This window comes from Dermochelys coriacea, chromosome 23, assembly GCF_009764565.3.
Source record: "Dermochelys coriacea isolate rDerCor1 chromosome 23, rDerCor1.pri.v4, whole genome shotgun sequence".
NCBI classification, from domain to species: domain Eukaryota; kingdom Metazoa; phylum Chordata; order Testudines; family Dermochelyidae; genus Dermochelys; species Dermochelys coriacea.
The window spans coordinates 3,287,193-3,305,373 of record NC_050090.1 but is presented as its reverse complement, the minus strand read 5'-3'; the positions used below and the strand labels follow the sequence as shown (position 1 = coordinate 3,305,373).

The 18,181-nt window shown below is 53.4% G+C and overlaps 1 protein-coding gene across 2 annotated transcripts in view; it reads left to right on the top strand.

Annotated features, from left to right (window-relative positions):
* Positions 1–373: 373 nt before the first annotated feature.
* LOC119847174 (leucine-rich repeat and fibronectin type III domain-containing protein 1-like) overlaps positions 374–18,181 on the top strand; it is a 54,914-nt gene continuing 37,106 nt past the window's right edge. For both annotated transcript variants that reach the window (XM_038381712.2, XM_038381709.2), the window contains exon 1: positions 374–972. The gene's annotated coding sequence lies outside the window, so the exon portion shown is untranslated. The remainder of the gene's footprint in view (positions 973–18,181) is intronic.

The window sequence follows — 18,181 nt, the reverse complement described above, 5'->3', positions numbered from 1 at the left end:
AGCTGCTCGCCCTCATCCCTCTGTTCCTTCCTCTCTCTCTTCCCTCCCCGCAGCGACCTCTCCTCCTGTCCCCTGGCTGCCCCTATCTCTCTGCAGCTTCCCAGCTGCGTCTGTCCCTGCCCTTCCCCTTTCTTCCCGCTCCCCGCCCAGCTCCCTCCCGGCTCCGGCTCCTCCGCGCAGCTGCTGCAGTGCTAAAGATTTCCAATGTGTGATGTTCCGTCCCGCCTCCCCGCGCGTCCCTCCCTCCCCAAATCCCTCCCTCTCCATCTGCAGGAAACGGGCAGACCCGCCTCTTACCCTTCCCCTCCCCGCCCCCCACCCTCAGCCTCCCGCTTTTCCCATCACCCGTCCCCCCCCCCGCGCCCTTCTCGGCGTGGTGGGGGGAGAGGGGGCTGCGAGGCGACCCGATCCTGCCGTGCGCCCTGGCCCGTGCGCCCTGGCCTCTCCGCCCGGCTCCGGGGCGGCGCGTCCCCTTTGCCCTCCTCCTCCCCCTCCTCCTTCTCTCCAGCCCAGCCCCGGCTCTGCGGGCTGGGAAAAGCCAAGGAAGGAGCCGCGAACGGCGGCGGATCGCCCCCCCCCCGATCCGGATCGCCGGGGAACCGAGCCGGGCCAAAGCCCTCCACCACCACCCCTTCTCCAAAACGCACGATCATCCGGGGCAGCCCCAGCTCAGAAGGGAGTCGGGGCCCAGCCAGCCCTCCGCCCAGCCCCCCCCCCGCCTGTCCCCCCCCCACAGCCTTCCCTTTGCGGATCCAGCCGCGAGACCTGCTTCTGTTTGTGGATTTCTCCGATGGAGCCTGCAGGGGACCGGCCTGGTGGGGCCCCTTGAACGCCCCCCCCCCGCTCCGAGCAGAGCGCACGGAGCCCTCTGGATCCATCCGGCATCCCTGGGGGGCGGGGGAGGGGGAGAGAGAAAAAAATCCAGGATGGCACCTCCCCTAGGCTGAGCGAGCCCCGCTGCTCCCCGAAAAGGTAGGTGCACCCTGGGCTGCCGGGCGGATCCCCCCCTCGCCAGCGGATTGGGGGTGGGGGCTTCTGGGCCTGGATTTTATCGGGGGGAGGAGGGGAGGTTTGGCGATGTGATGCCAAGGCTGGGGGTTGGTAATGTGCGGGCGGGAGAGAGGAAGGGGGGGTATGAGACCCTGCCAGGGCTGGGCTGTGTGTGGGTTGGGGGGGTTGGGGGGATCATTCCAGGAATGGGGGGGGGTTGGGTGTGATCGTGCCAGGGATGGGGGGGAGGGGGAGTTGTGTGTATGTGTGTGGTGGGGAAGGGGAGGGGGAGTTGTATTGTGCTGTACCAGCACTTGGATTTGGAAAGGCGGTAGGGTTTTTTTTTGATGGGGGGGCAAGGAGGGGGCATTGTCTGGCATCTGTGCCAGGCTCTGATTCTCCTCCGCTCCCGGGGCTGGGTGGTGCTGCCAGACGCTGGGGTGGCACCTGGTTAAAAAGATGGTGTGTGTGTGTGTGTGTGTGAGAGAGAGAGAGATCCTTGCCAGTTCTCGGGGAAGCTGGTTCTTAGACATACCCCCCCCCCAACCCCCCAACCCAACCAGCGCAGGGTGGGATCTTTGCTGGGCTGCTGTCCATGGTGCTAAGCTTCAGAGAGCTTCTCTGGGGAGTGCATCAGCCTGGAGATGGAGAGAGACATTCCCTCACCTGGTGAATGAAATTGAGGGGGGGCGGGGGGGGGAGCTTGTCAGACAAATAACAGGGAAGAGCTGGCCCACAGATCCCTCTCGATCTGGTGCATTTGCCTCTCCCATCGGAGCCCTGCAGAGTCCTATGGAAAATCATTGCACCTGGGGCTGGAAGCTGCAGCACCGGGGCATCGAGACCTGGAAAACCTTGTCAAGGCTTTGGGTTTGATCTGACGGCTCCCACCCCACCCCACTCCCCTCCACAGCCCCTCGGGTGGGGGTGTCGGTCACCCTCTTGGTAGCTGGGCGGAATAGGGCGATTTCCACACACACACACCAGACGCGCATCCCCGCAGAATCCAGTCGCACCTGGCCCCTGGTGCCCAGCTGCAGCTTGTTGCTAGACTGGCTTGTTTCTGGCTCCTGCCCCAAGGTTGCTGGCTGATGCTTTTGGAGCTGGGGCTGAAGGGTGGATCGGAAGCTGGGGAGCACTTTCTGTTTGTTTAAAAACTGCGGCTGGCTCTCGTCTATTCACACACACTCAAACACACAGAGCCACACACACACACACGGACACACATTAACATTCACACACTGACACACACACAGTGACCTGCACACTGGCCCACATTCACACACACATACACTGATGCATTGCCGTGCTTCCACTGACACATGCATTCACACACACACGGATACATGTTGACTTGCTCACACTGACACACACATTCACACACACAGAGACATGATATGAAAACAATGAAACACACTGACACATATTCACATTCACACATAGTCACACACACTGGCACACATTTGCGCACACACACACTAACACACATTCTGATATAGACTCTAGACTGCACTGACACACACACACATGCACACACTGACACACACACACTGACATACAGTCTGATATAGACCCGGGCCTGCACTGACACACACACAAATGCTGACACACACACTCCCACACATCCTGACTGGTGCACATACGAACATTGACATGCCCAACCTCTCTCACACACACATTTCTCTCCTTGGATGTGTGCCAGCGGTGCATGTTCACCCCCCAGGACAGCAGTTCTCGTGCAAGGAGTGTGTCAGGCAGCGAGGGGCAGAGCCGCAGCTGGTGTAGATCACCACAGTGTGGGTAGAGCTGGTGTAGATCATGACAGTCCCGCAACTTCAGGGGAATGACACCGATTTACACCAGTTGCTGAGCTGGCTCAGGCCTGGAGCTCTCAGACCAGCTCCAGACTGGAGGGGGCCAGAAAGTGGCTTTGAAATGGTCTCTGTATAGTCGGGGCTAGTTTGTATTTTTTTAATAACCAGGCCCCTTGGCTTGGCTAAATTTCCCCTCTGTTGCATGCAGGCTGCTGGGGAGATCTGGGGGGCGGGGGGCCTGCGGTGCCCCAAAGAGGTTACTCCTTCCCCTTGAAATATAAACGTGCATTTCATTCCTTGCCTTTCCTGCCCGTTGTCAGACCCCTGAGCCCTTCCCGTGTGTGTGGATGTGGGAGTCTGTGTGTGTCAGTGTTAGTTTGTTGATGTGTGTCTGTTTGTTAGTGTGTGTGTCAGTGTGTTAGTGTGTGTGTAGTCATGAACATTTGTTAGTGTGTGCTCATCAGTGTGGGTCGGTGTGTGTGTTTGTGTGTCAGTGTATATCTACGTGTGTTTGTTAGTGCTTGTGTATCTGTGTGTGTATGTTTGTGCGTGTGTGTGTGTCAGTGTTAATATGTGGGTTTCAGTGTTTTTGTATGCGTGTGTGTAATCATGTGTAGCTGTGAGTGTGTGTGTTTGTTACTGTGTGCACATCAGTGTGGGTCAGTGTGTGTATCTGTGTGTGTGTTTGTTAGTTTGTATCTATCAGTGTGTTTGTGGGTATCAGTGTGTGTAGCTGTGTGTGTTTGTTAGTGCTTGTGTGTCAGTGTGTGTGTAGGTATGTATCAGTGCATGTGTATCTCTGGGGGTGTGTCAGTGTGTAAGTATCTGTGTGTGTGTGTGTGTGTAGCTCTGTGTGTGCTGTGTCATTCCCAGTGTGAGAGTGTGATGAGTGTGCGTTACCTGGGTAAAAAGCAGCAGCCTTGCAGGGCTGGCTCCCAGCTGGCATGAGCTTGTGTGGAAGGAAGGGAGCTCCCAGCAACTGATCCCAGTGGAGGGTCTGGCCCAGTGGGGGCAGCTGTGGAGGGCCTTGGGGAAAGCAAAGAGTCTCATATCTCACCTCCTGGGGTCTGCCCCTGCCCAGCTCCCAGGGAATCCAGAGCCATGAGCACCCCATTTGTGAGAGCAACAGGGCTGCGGGGCTGTGGCATGTTCAGGACATATGGCCTGCCCCTCACCTTGCTAGTCCTCCGGTCTCCTGCATCTCTCTGTTTCTTCCAGAGCCGCCTGCTCCTCCCAGCCCCTCTCCTGGCATCTAGCTAGCTAGGTCTCCAAGCAGCCGTTCATCCATCCATCTGTCCATCCATCCTCATCATCCATCCATCTTCCTACACCCCATCCATCCATCCATCCATCCATGCATCCATCCATCCATCTCTCCATCCACCCTCTGTCCCCATCCATCCATCCTCACACACTCACTCTCTCAATCCATCCAACCTTTGTCCCCCTACATCCCATCCCTCCATCCATCCCCATACGCACCCCTTTCTCTATCATCTGCATACACCCCCTCGCTATCTCCATATACACCCCCCCCTCTATTCCCATATACAACCCCTTTTTCTCTGTCCCCATTATGCATCCCCTGTTTCTATCCCCATACACTCCATCTTGCTCTTTGTACTCCCATGCACCCCTCTCTATCCCCATACACTCCCACTGCCCCCATACACCCCATCTATACCCCCATACACCCCCACTGCGCCATAAACCCCATCTATACCCCCATACATCCCCACTGCCCCATACATCCCCACTCCCCCATCTCTATCCCCATACTCCCCACCTCTATCCCCATACACCCCCACTGTCCCATACACCCCATCTCTATCCCCATACACCCCTCTATCCCCATACACACCATCTCTATCCCCATACACCCCCACTGCCCCATCTCTACCCCCATATACCCCCCTCTATCCCCATACACCCCCATTGCCCCCATATACCCCATCTCTACCCCATAATCCCACTGCCCCCATACACCCCCAATGCCCCATATACCCCTCTACCCCACATACCCCATCTCTATCCCCATACACCCCCACTGCCCCATACACATCTCTATCCCCATAAACCCCCCTCTTTCTCTCTCTGTCCCCATACCCACTCCCAATCCCTATACACACCATCTCTCTTGCTGTCCCCATGCACACATCTTGGTCTATGCCCCCAGCCTTCTTTCTTTCTTTCTTTCTTTCTTTCTTTCTTTCTTTCTTTCTTTCTTAATTCTGTTTCGGGGTGGCTGGTGGGGGGATGGGGCAGTGTGAGGCACAGAGGAGGGATGGAATCCATGCTGCAGGCTCGTCTCTCTAGCAAGGTGTGCCCTGCAAATGCTCCTCGACACATCATGGCTCTACATGGGCAGCCGTTGCTGAGCTGGCGGATACATGCCGGGAGCAGCGGAGCCATGTCATGGGCACTGGCTGGAAGCGTGTGGTGTCATTAGAGGTGCAGGTAATGCAAGGAATTAATCACAGGCAGGGCAGGGCAGCTTCTCTAACCAGGGTCACAGAGGGAGGCGCTGAGAGAAGCAGCATGATGAAAGGTGCATTGGCTGTGTGATGGGGTGCACTGGGGCAGCGGCAGGGCTGTGCTGGCAGTGTGATGGGGTGCACTGGGGCAGCGGTAGGGCTGTACTGGCAGTGTGATGGGGTGCACTGGGGCAGCGGTAGGGCTGTACTGGCAGTGTGATGGGGTGCACTGGGGCAGTGGCAGGGCTGTACTGGCAGTGTGATGGGGATGCTCCAGCTTTGGCAGGCTGCACTGGCCCAGTGGTAGAAGCTGATCACAGTGAACAAGCCCCTCTGTGCACTCAGGAGAAATAGATTAGAGCAAACTTTTGGGAGTGAACATGCCTGGAGCATGACTATCCCCCCCACCCCCGGCCCCATGACAGGCTGATTACCTCCAGACCTGGGCAGTGTGGGGGCAAACTCACCAATGGGCTCAGCTGCAGGGGGACCCTGAATAATCCATGCCCATGACAGGGCACTGTGGGAATGAAACAGATGCCATGTGGCAAAGGGTGACATAGCTGGTGCCAGGCGCTGGCACTGAGCTTCCTGCATAGTGTAGGGCATCAGTTTCACAAGCCAGGGTTCAGAGCCTCTCCCGCCCCACAAAAAACCCCACAGGCCCTGCAATACCCCTGCTTCCCTCTTTCATCCCAGCCTGGCTCCTCCGCCCAGCACGTAGGTCATTGAAAGGGTCCGTCTTCTGCCCACCATGGCGATTTATTTAATTGGATTTAACAGCACTCAGCCACCACTTAGGGGTGGTTTTTAGTTGTTGTCTTCTTTCACAAGCGAGAGCAGGGTAAGGAGCCTATCTGAGGGACGGGTGTGGGGGGGAGAGAGGAAGTGCATTTGGAAAATGACTGCCCAAAGCTCGAGGGCAGGTTAAAAGGATGTCAAAGCACTGGGGGCAGCCCATTGTCAGTCCCATCGCTGCTTGAACACAGAGGGTGTCAGGGAGGCGAGGTCGAGGGCGCGGGACAGTTGGTTTCTTCCGCAGGTGTCCGGCAGAAAGGCTGGAGAAGCGTGCCAGGACTTTCCCCACGCAGATGGCGGAGCCCTGGCGAAGGGGCAGGGATGGATGTGGGGTGGGACAGAGGGTGGCCACTAAGTGACTGCTCTGGAGGTAGCTAAAGATCACCGCTGGTGGGAGTCTTGGCCATGATTTCCCCTGGAGAAGAGCACGGAGGTGGGGCTCAGGTGATGGTGCAGTGGGCTGGGTGCTAAGCTAGGATTTAGCTTTGTCGGTGACTCCCTGTGTGGCATGGGGCACATTGCTTAGCCTTCAGTTCTCCAGCTGTACAAGAGCCTTGCTCCACCTCCTGGGGTGTGTGAGGGGTGATTGTGAGGTGCTCAGATGTTATGGTAATAGGCACTGTAGCAGTACCATGGGTAGATTGCACCACCTGGCCCTGTTAGTAGGTGTAATATGGTAGCATAGTGATTCCACCTGCAATCACGGCCCCCCTTGTGACAGGCCCTGCACAGCCCCCGACTGAGATCAGAGCCTCCCTTGTGTCGGGCATTGCCCAGACCCTGGCTGAGATAAGGGCCCCCTCTTTCTGGGCAGTGTGAGAGACAGCCCCTCCTAGAAAGAGCTTTCAGTCTAAATAGAATTATTATTCCTGTTGATGGAGAAACCGAGGCAAAGAGGCAAAGAGGCTTGCCCACGGTCACCCAGGACGATCTGCTGCATAGACAGGAATTGAACCCAGGCCTTCCCAGCACCCTGACACAGGGCTGTGGTGCTACTTCACCAGGTACACGACCACCAATGGATGGGCCTGTTCTGAACCAGGCTTGTTCTTGGCAGACACTGGGCCATCTGGTTGGCTGGTGATTCCTTCTGGGTTGATGGCGCGTGGACTGCTGTACATATTCCCCGTGTGTTATCCTGGCGGAGCTGGGGCTCAAGCCTGAAAACACTTACACACCTGAATAATGACAGGTTTCAGAGTAGCAGCCGTGTTAGTCTGTATTCGCAAAAAGAAAAGGAGTACTTGTGGCACCTTAGAGACTAACAAATTTATTAGAGCATAAGCTTTCGTGAGCTACAGCTCACTTCATCGGATGCATTAGCTTTCCTCACCTGAGCCACCCCATGTGGTTCAGTGGAACTCCTCACTGGAGGAAAGTCACCTCCTGGGGTTGTTGAACAGGACAGGTTTGTAGCTGGCTTTATGCTTCAGGCCCTCACTTAGGATGCAGGAACTGTGGGTTCAGTTCCCGGCAGTGCTGGTGGGACCACGTCTGGATTTTTTTTCCAAAGTACCCGTCCTGATGCTTATGACCAGGGTTTCCATAAAGTAGAGCACCCAGAGCACTGAGATCTTCTGAAAACCTGACTGCTTGCTTCAACGCCGAAATAGGAGATGAGCTCTTTGGAAGGGCAGACCCCTTAAAAAAAAAAACCCTCTGTGCCTCAGTTTCCCCTCTGTACTGTCGGGAGAATGATCATTTGTCTTTTTAGATTGTAAACTTTTCAGGGCAGGGACTTTCATTGTGTCTGTGCAGCGCCTGGCACAATGGGGGCCCTGATCTCGGTCGGGGTCACTATATACGACAATAGTAATAAATCTGTTATATAAATAATTCCTGGCAAGTGCCTTACTTGGCTATTTAATTTTGTTTTAAGAGGAATTGGGTTAGGTTCCTCTCTGTTTTATGCTGACATAACACAAATTGGCCACATCCCCAGAGAGTGTAAATCAATGTAATTCCATTAAATGGAGCGATGCCAGTTTAGACCAGCTGAGGACCCGGCCGACGGAGTCTTTAAAACCAGACGTGGGGGGAGGGAGGGGGAATAGAGCAGATTGGAAGACTGTCATCAGAATAATTTTCCCACAAAAAACCCGTCATTTCACAAAACCAACATTTTCCATGGGGAAAATCCAGTTTTGGCGAAAAAATTTGATTTGCTGTGGGGAAAATTGAGACATTGCCCCGTCCCCGTCCCCGTCCCCCCTGGCTCTTGTCTATTTTACGGTCAGAGGAAAATGAAATTGACAAAAGAAGGGGCGGGGGGGCTGCTGAGGGTCACAGCTGGGGTGGGTAAAGTGATCTGGTTTGGCTCCTGCTGCGGAAAGGTTCACTATCTCCCAGCCAAACCCTTCCTGGCTGGTTCGCCTGGTTTTTCTTGACGTTCCTTCCTGTGACAAAATTGGCCTTTCCCTGGGACTCCGTGTTTTGTTCCAAATGGTGCCACTTTTCGCAGGGATTTTTCCAGTTGTCCCGTCAGCTCTGGTGGGGAATGTTACCAAGGAAGAAGAAATGAATCCTGCTAATAATAATAACAGGAGGAAACCCCTCCCCCCCAAAAAATGTTTTGCATGGCAGCCGCTCCTCGCTCCCCCGCCATCTGATAAGGAATGCGCCTCGCAAGAGCCGTGTGTGTTTCAGGAGGGAATTGTGGTTATCGGGGGAACAGAACCCAAGCAAACCGATCTATCGCTATTCATATCATTCATATGGCGCTGCTTCTGTGTGGAGACCTTGCTCGAGACATCCCTGATAACGCTGCAAAACCCAGGGAGATAGGATGAAAGCTACTTGAGGGGCACATTTACCTTGCAGGAGAGCTCTCCACTCTGCAGTGATTATTTCCTGCTTAATGTTTCTTGTTTTAAGTGCGGCCTGATGTTGCTACATGTCTCTTGTTCCCCTTTTTGTAGCATGGACTCTTAATTGAGTTAACCCACAGGCTGATATGTAGCTGAAGGGCTCTCAGCGAAGTCTCCTTTATAGTCAGGGCTTGGCAGGAAAGGTTGTCGGTCCCCTAGCAGACACGGCGGATCACTGGCGGGGAGAGGGGGATGGGGAATCTAAACCCAACAGATTGTGAAGGAACAGGTGCACCAGCAAACAGCTCGGTTTGGAGCTAGTGGAGTTGGCCTCACTGGTGCAAACTGGTGCTGCCGCACTGGCTGGAGTGGAACAGGGGCCACATTACACCCTGGGGCAAACCCAGAGTGTCCCCTTTGATTTTAAGGGTGCCTGAGTCAGCTCCAGCTCTCAACGGCACACAGGGGTGAGTCCCCCCCTTTAAAACCAAAGGCGTGTGTCTGGAACTCAGCTCACTAATCCTCTCCCCATCTGCCAAGGTAGGGCAGGAAGGTCCCGGTTTAGTCTGCAGCAGGGAAGATTTAGGATGGATATTAGGAGGAATTTGCTAAATCTCAGGATAGTGGAGCCCTGGGACAAGTGACCACGGGCGGTTGTGAGATCCCCGTCATTGGAGGTGTTTAAGAACAGGCTGGACAAACCCCTCTCTGGGGTGGTCTAGGGATACTTTATCCTGCCTCAGTGCAGGGAAGGACCCTGCAGGTCCCTTCCAGCCCGACATTTCTATGATTCTGTTATTCCAACCTGGGTCAAAATAGCACCGAAGTCATGTCTGGAATCCCAACTCCCCTATAAAAGTCAACCAAAGTCACTGCATCTTCACTGTTATTTTAACCTGAGTAAAGGACCTGCCTTTTTTTGGCAGTGCAGACACACCCTTGGCTGTGGAGTGAGAGACAGGGCCTGCCCCATAGAGTCTAGATAGACAGTGGTGGGAAACTGAGGCACAGATGTCCATGGCAGAGGTGAGGATAGAACCCGAGTCTCCAGACTCCCTTAGCTACTAGACCATGCTAAAAAGTTGGTCAACTGATAACATGGTGACTAGCTGGAGGGATTATGTGGCTATAGATATGGGCTGTATACCAGTTTGACAAAGGGAAGGTGTGAAAGATTCGGTCACAGAGACCCCCTTGGGACTGTCACCTGATGTGCTGGAATTACCTCTGAGCTCATTTTCCCTGCCAGCTTGGGACGTCAGAACCCTGCCTTGTTGAGCCAGACACACTAGCCTGCTGCAACTCAGACCCAGGGTCTGCACCATGGCCCCAAAACTGCAGATTTAACTGAAAACAGCTCAGCAAATTACCTGTTTAAGGGGGGAGGGATAGCTCAGTGGTTTGCGCATTGGCCTATTAAACCCAGGGTTGTGAGTTCAATCCTTGAGGGGGCCATTTAGGGATCTGGGGCAAAAATTGGGGATTGGTCCTGCTTTGAGCAGGGGGTTGGACTAGATGACCTCCTGATGACCTCCCCCTTCCAACCCTGATATTCTATTATTCTATGTCTCCAGCACCCAGACACCCAGTTCCCAATGGGATCCAAATCCCACATAAATCCATTTTACTCTGTATGAAGCTTATACAGGGTAAACTCATAAATTTTCCACCCTTTATAACACTGATAGAGAGAGATGCCCAGCTGTTTGCTCCCCCAGGTATTAATCACTTACTCTGGGTTTATTAATAAACAAAAGTGATTTTATTAAGTATAAAAAGTAGGATTTAAGTGGTTTCAAGTAATAACAGACAGAACAAAGTAAGTCACCAAGCAAAATAAAACAAAAACACACAAGTCTAAGCCTAATACATTGAGAAACTGATTACAGGTAATATCTCACCCTCAGAGATGATCCTATAAGCTTCTTTCACAGACTAGGCTCCTTCCTAATCTGGGCACAATCCTTTCCCCTGGGACAGTCCTTGTTAGTTCCAGTAGACATCTTAGGTGGTAAGCTGGGATTTTCTCATGACTGGGACCCCCTTTGTTCTGTTCCATCCCCCTTTATAGCTTTGGCAAAGGTGGGAATCCTTTGTCTCTCTGGGTCCCCACCCCTTCTTCTAAATGGAAAAGTACCAGGTTTAAGATACATTTCAGTATCAGATGACATGTTCACATGTCCTGTGAGACCCCAGCCTCCATTCTTCCTGGGCTGGCCAGCACCTACCCAGGAAAGTTGGCAAGTAAACAGAATCGTTTACAGGTCGCTGATTCTGAAGCACCCTTAATGGCTTCCACTTAATATGGTCACATCAATAATACAAGTTTATATCTTATTCTTCTAACTCCAGACATAGAAATAATACATGCAACAAATCAGGTGACCACACTCAGTAGATTATAAGCTTTGTAATGATACCTTACGAGACCTTTTGCATGAAGCATATTCCAGTTACATCATATTCACACTCATAAGCATACTTCCATAAAACATGTGGAGTGCAACGTCACAGAAGGTCAAAAGCGTGACTTGATCCCGGTCTATAGGTGCCTGGATGGGGAAGCGAAAACTGATCATGGATTCTCCAGTCTAGCAGGCAAAGGTCTAACAAGATCCCCTGGCTGGAAGCCGAAGCAGGACAAATTCAGACTGTAAATAAGTTGCAAAGTTTTAACAGTGAGGTGAAATTAACCATTGGAGCTACTCACCGAGGGTCAGGGTGGTGGATTCTCCATCCCTGGCAGGTTTTATGTCAAGACGGGATGTGTTTGCAAAAAATCTGCTCAGTTCAAACAGGAAATAATTTGTGGACATTCACTGGCCTGTTCTCTGCAGGACGTCTGGCTAGTTGAGGTCAGTGGATCCTTCTGGCCTTGGAATCCATGAATCTATGAACACACCCTATGATGGTAAAGTGGTTACAGGAGTGAGATTGCTGCCACTAGGGGCTGATTGCTATCCCCTCATTGTCCCCTGATGCTCCCCGACTGTCTGTCTGGATCCATCTGCTGTCCCTTGGCTCAATTGTAAGATCTCTGGGGCACACTCTGTGTTTGTACAACTTCCAGCACCCGATCCGTGACCGGGGCTGCTAGGCGCTATGTGGAAACATAGGATTGGAAGAGACTGCCTGGGTCTTGGAGCCCAGTCCCTGCTATCAGAGCCGGCCTCATGAAATCATCCCGTTCATAAATGGATCAAGGCTATAACAGGGTTCAAAAAACTAGATAAGTTCATGAAGGACAGTGGCTATTAGCCAGGCTGGGCAGGGACAGTGTCCCTAACCTCTGTTTGCCAGCAGCTGGGAATGGGCGACAGGGGATGGATCACTTGATGATAACCTGTTCTGTTCATTCCCTCTTGGGCACCTGGCACTGGCCACTGTCAGGAGACAGGATAGACCTAGATGGACCTTTGGTCTGACCTAGTCTGGCTGTTCTTAAGCTTTGCGTTCCCCCCACTCCTTGAGGTTCCCTGTTCTAGAACTTCCCTCCCCTGATAGTTAGAAACCATCCTCTCCAGCCTCCTCTGAACCCTGGCTGGTTTATCCCCAGTTGTGTTTGTGCCAGCATCATCCCTGAACCCCAGTAGCTCTTCTCCCTGCCTGGTGTCTCCCCTCCGGATGCGTTTCAGATCCCAGACTGTGTTTGAGGCAGGGCAAGCCCAGATCGTTCAGTCTCCTTTCTAAGATCAGTTCTCCGGTCCCCAGACCATCCGAGCAGCCCTGGGCTGCCCCTCTTCCGGTTGGAATTCATCTTCCTTGGGGATGGGTGCCGCGAACTGGGCACAGGATTCCATCGTGCGAAGACTCAAATGCTCCTCTTGAGAGCTGGCTGACATTTCTCCAGGAGGCAAAATGTGGGCTGGTCAAAATCAAACTCTTTGGTGGGAAAAGGTCGATTTTGACTAAGCTGCAGGTGGAGGTGAGGGTATAGATTTGACTTTAACTTGCGCCATGGAGGTTAAAAAGTGATCCATGTCTTATCTCCAGGAGGATATGGCATTGGGGGAAGCTATCGTGAGTCTGCTGTTTAGATGCACTTTTGTTTGTAATCAAGGCAAAGCCTAAATTTTTCTGCTTTTCCGTTGGGAAGCCAGACTGGAAAACATAGCCTGGAATCGACTCATTTCAACATGCACCTTCACACAGGGGAAATCTGGTTTGGAAATGTTGCCACAAATTGATATCTCCATGTAAAATGTCAGCAACAGCAGACACCTGTTATTATTAATTATTATTATTATTATTTTATTATTAATAATAATCCTGTTTATTATGGTAGCACCTCAGAGCCCCAGTCATGGAGCAGCCCTCATTGTGCCGGGCGCTGTGCATTTCTTTTGCTATTAAGTGTATTACGGTAGCATCTCGGCACTCCAGTTATGGACCAGCTCCCATTGCGCTGGGTGCTGTGCATTTGTATTGCTATTAGGCGAATTCCGATAGCACCTCAGCATCCCAGTCATGGACCAGCCCCCATTGTGCCAGGTGCTGTACATTTATATTGCTATTAGGTATATTACGGTAGCACTTAGGCACCCCAATCATGGAGCAGACCTTATTGTGTTGGGCGCTGTACATTTGTACTGCTATTAGGTGAATTACAATAGCACCTCGGTGCCCCAGTCATGGACCAGCCCCCATTGAGCGAGACACTGTACATATATATGGCTATTAGGTGTATTACGGTAGCACCTTGAAACCCCAGCCATGGACCAGCCCCCATCGTGCCCGGTGCTGTACGTTTTTATTGCTATTAGGCTGCTTTGGACTTACTGTCCGATAATGAAAAATATCCAACTATCGCCATCAAAATGTCGACTTTTTTGTTTCCGAATCAACGTTTTTCAGGACTTTTCATGCGGTGAAAATGTTTCATTTGTTTTGACTTTTCACTCCTAATTCGGAAGGAAAATGACTGTCAGCATTTAGAAAGTTCCCAGAGGGTGGACATTTCATTTTCTGACTGTATACACTCCTACGCAAACCCTACCAATGATCATAGCCTGGCCAGGCAGACAAACACACAGAGAATCCCTCAGTTTCACCTAACGCTTTCCATCCATAGATCTCCAAGTGCTTTCCATTGGAGGCCAGTCTCATTATCTCCGCTTTACAGAGGGGGAAACTGAGTCACAGAGAGGGAAAGGTCAGCGGCCGAGCCAGGAATAAAACACAGGTCTCTTGAATCCTGTACGCTGTCCACTAGCTCATTCGACTGCTCTAAAGCTGCCCGCGTTCTAGCAAAGCTTTTCCTCTCTGCTGGCATCTCTCCAGATCCTGCTCGTCTCGCAACCTCGGGAGATCTTTTATCCAGGGCAGGAAATAGCAGACTTCCTGGGCAGTGACGCTAGCACAATGCAGCAGATTGGGTTTCCATTCGGTTGCATTTTTCAGGGGCCCAGGGAACCGTTAATGGGCCAGGAATAAAGTGAGATTCGCTTCCTTTGCTTTATTTCCATCATCAGGGACTGGAAATCAAATCAGGAGGCTGGACTGTGGTTCTGACCTGTAACTGGCTTGCTGGGACATTAACCCCAAATAATACCTGTGAAAATCTCAAAGAAGGATGGGGCTGGTGTGTAAGTCTTGGAAACCAGGACTCCTGGGTTCCATTCCCAGCTCAGGAAGGGGAATAGAGTCTAGGGGGTTAAGCAGAAGCACTGAGAATTAGGATTCCTAGGTTCCGTCCTAGGTCTGCAAGGGGAGTGGGGTCTAGTGGTTAGAGCAGGGGCCGTGGGTGTCAGGACTCCTAGACTCTTTTCCTAGCTGTGGGAGGTCAATGGGGTCTAGTGATTAGAGTAGGAAACTGGAGGAGCCGGATGTCTGGGTTCTATTTAGAGAGCTGGGAGAGAGCAGGGTCTAGTGACTAGAGCAGGGGCCGTGGGAGTCAGGACTCCTCGGTCCTATCCTCAGCTCTGCCATTGTATGACCGTGTGCAAGTCCCTTGCCCTCTCAGTGACCCCATCTCTGCAATGGGGTTAAGGCTGTTCCAGGTGGGATATCTGCAGCAGGGGGCTAGGCAGGCCTTGCCATATGAGGCCAATGCCTGTTTGTTAACCCTTTCCCAATGGGGAAGTACTGCTGCTGGCCAGTGCTCCAAGCCTCTGGTGGAAAAGAAAATCTGGACAAGGAAGCGTGTCACTGGGGATTTATGAATGATTATTATTATTATGCATGTCAACCAGGAAGGAGAAATGAGACCATGTGGCTTGAGTGATCAATCACTCCCTCAGATCTCACTTCCACTAGTGTATCTCCATTGCCTCCTGACTGATGCCAGGGTGAGAGGGGAATCAGCCCCATTGACTCCAATGGGGCTACGGCCCATTTACACCAACTGTGGACCTAGCCCCATTGACTCCAGTGGAGTGACACTAATTTATACCAGCTGTGGATCTGGCCCCTAGACTCCAACAAAGCTACAGCTGAGATACCCAGCAGGTGGGAGCTGGGCCAGCCGCGTAGTCACATTCCCCCTCCCCCACCCCTAAAGCCCTGTGCCCCCCACTTGGTGGCTGCGGCCACCTCCGTCCCCTCCTGAGCTGCAGCCAGCAGCCAGGCTGAGGGGTCCAAAACCAACCCTGCACCAGGATCATTAGGAGCTTGAAACAGAAACGCGAGCCAAGCCTGGGCAGGGGACCCATAAATCCTCCTGCAGAAACCAGCTCCTTCCTCAGCCCAGCCTGTGCTTCCATCTTCCCAGCACTGCTGAGCGCTGTGATGGAGCCAGCTGCCCCCTCCACCTTGCTCGGGAGACGCCTTCCTGCCAGGGCCACGGGCAGCAGAACCAGAACCGACCCGCTGCCCTTCCCCAAGCGTCGAGCTCACCCGAGCAGAACTGGTCGGGGAATTTCCCCGTGAATCGACTGCCATCGAAAATCCTGAGGTGTCTAAGTGGAAAGTCTCTGCAACAGGGGGTCGGATTGGAGGGCTCTCCCGAGTCGGTGGAGAGGCGAAGGGTTGAGCTCTTCAAAACTCTGCCTCGGGACGTTTTGGAAATGAAAAACCCCGGCTCGAAAGGACGTTTTGGTTCCAAATGTAAGCGATTCGGGCTGGAAACCAAGATGACAAGAAGGGAAAAGGTCCAAATCCAAAGAAAATGTTTTGGAAAACGGCGATCCAACCGTTTTGATGGACAGGAACCAAAACATTGTGGGGGGGATTTTGGTTTTTGTTTTTGTTTTTTCCATTTGTGAAAATTTTGGAGATTTCGACGCTTCGTCCTGGTTTGGAGAGTCCAAATTTTCGAGCTCTCAAAAACATTCACAAGGTGGAACAATCAGGACCCTCCCCCCTCAATTCTTTAACTCCTGATCCACCCTCAAGGGGAGCTGAGGGGCAGAGAAGCCCCACAACACAGTGTGCCCCAGCCATACCCTCAGTCCACCCTTTATGGGCCCTGGGAGGCAGAGAATAGCCACAGCATAGGGTGCTCTGGCCACACCCCTGATCCCCCCCAGGCTGGGGGCAGGGCCCTTGTGCAGGGGTTGGGGACCCTGCCCAGGGTGGTAGATCTCAGGGGTCCTTTCCCATCCCCAAAGCGTTACTCAGAGCCCAGCCCAGGACTGGAGCAACTGAGGCGATCAAGCAGCAGGGGAAGCACTGGTTTTGCTTGCGCCCCTCTTTGGTTCTGCTACCATGGCAGAAATTTCGGGGCAAAATGGAGGCCAGGGGATGCCCAGGCTGCAGGGTCACCTGGCTGTCTGGTCCTGCTGCTAGCTGGAGAGATCAGGGCGCGAGTCTCCTTCCTCCCCTCGCCCTCCCCAGCAAGGAGGGAGCTGGTGGCTGGGGGGAGGGGATCAAGCAATGCAGACTCAGTCCCTTGACCGCCCTGTGCCTGGCACTCGGGGGAGGCACAGCGGGGTCACCCAGAGCGCCCCTGCCCACAGCCGGCTGCCTCTCAAACAAAGGGGATTTTCTGCTCCATTTCCTGGCTCACGGACGGATGTTGGCGCTTATCTGCTGGCTCTGTGCCCGCCTGCTCCCCTGCCTGGCTTTGCTGGAGCACCCAGAGGCCATCCTCTGCAACCCAGTGGGGGGCCGGGCATGGGAGCAAGGCTGCCGTGCATGGGGCAGCCCTTCTCTGCACAAAACTCCTGGGGTTGATGTACCCCAGGTTAGGCCGGGCTGTTCCCGCTGGGCATCGGGCACCAGGGCACTGCCACGAATGACAACCAGACAGGGGGGATCCACCCGCCGTGTGGCCTGAGATCTCACCCTGGCGGGCTGGGGCTGTTCCTCACCCTTTTGCAGCACTTGCGGTGCCAATATAGTTGCCTTGCAATGAGTCTCTCCCAGCACCGGCCCGTGCCAGCTTCACGCTTCAGGCATCCACCCACCCTGACTGTGTCTCCCCCCACCCGCTGTCTGGGTGACCCATGCATCATGCAGGGATCTTTTATAACCCAGGACCTGTCCTGGCCACCCCCATGCAACCACCAGCAGTTTGGCGCTGGGTGGGCAGGTGCCGCGCTGCCCACTCATGGGCACTGGCTCCCTGGACTTTCCACTCGGGACTAGGGCCTTTCTAGGCTGCCCAGTTCTCTCCTGACCCCCCTGACAGCTGGGCAGAATGGCAGAGTCTGGACTCCTGGGTTCTATCCCCAGCTCAGGGGTGTGGGGAGTGGGGTTTAGTGGTTAGAACTGGGTGGGCTGCAGTCAGGCCTCCTGGGTTCTATCCCCAGCACTGGAAGAGGAGTGGGGTCCAGTGGTTTGAGCAGAGGGGATTCAGAGCCGGGCCTTCTGGTTGACTTTCCTAGCTCTGCGTGACCTTGGACAAGTGTCTCTACCCTCACCCACTCTGTGCCTCAGTTTCCCCATCTGTGAAGTGGGGCTTATAATCTCGCTCTGTCTTTGTACAGAGCTTTGGCAGCTAGCCAGGCATGGTCCCAAGGAGCACTCATGCTGCCCAGAGAACAGGCTTTCAGGCATCTGTCCGTCGAGCAGAGCCTAGGAATCAGAACTCCTGGGTTCAATTCCAAGTTCTGCCACTGACCCATTGGGTGACCATGGTCCTGCCATTTCCCCCTTAGAGGTAAGAAAATGCCTTTCTCCTTCAGGGCATTGCAAGTGGCCTCATAGTTTGGGAATTTAGCCCTTAATTCTTTGAGAACCTCGGCTTTGAGGCGCAGGACGGCCCACACCACGCAAAGGTCCATTGGAAGACGAATATTAGGGCGTTGTCATTATTCCTTTAAATAGACAGGGCTCTCCAGAGCATGGGCTGCATCCCTAGCTGTGAAATCAGGCATAGCTCCACTGGAGTCAATGAGGCCAGATCTCAGCTGGTGTG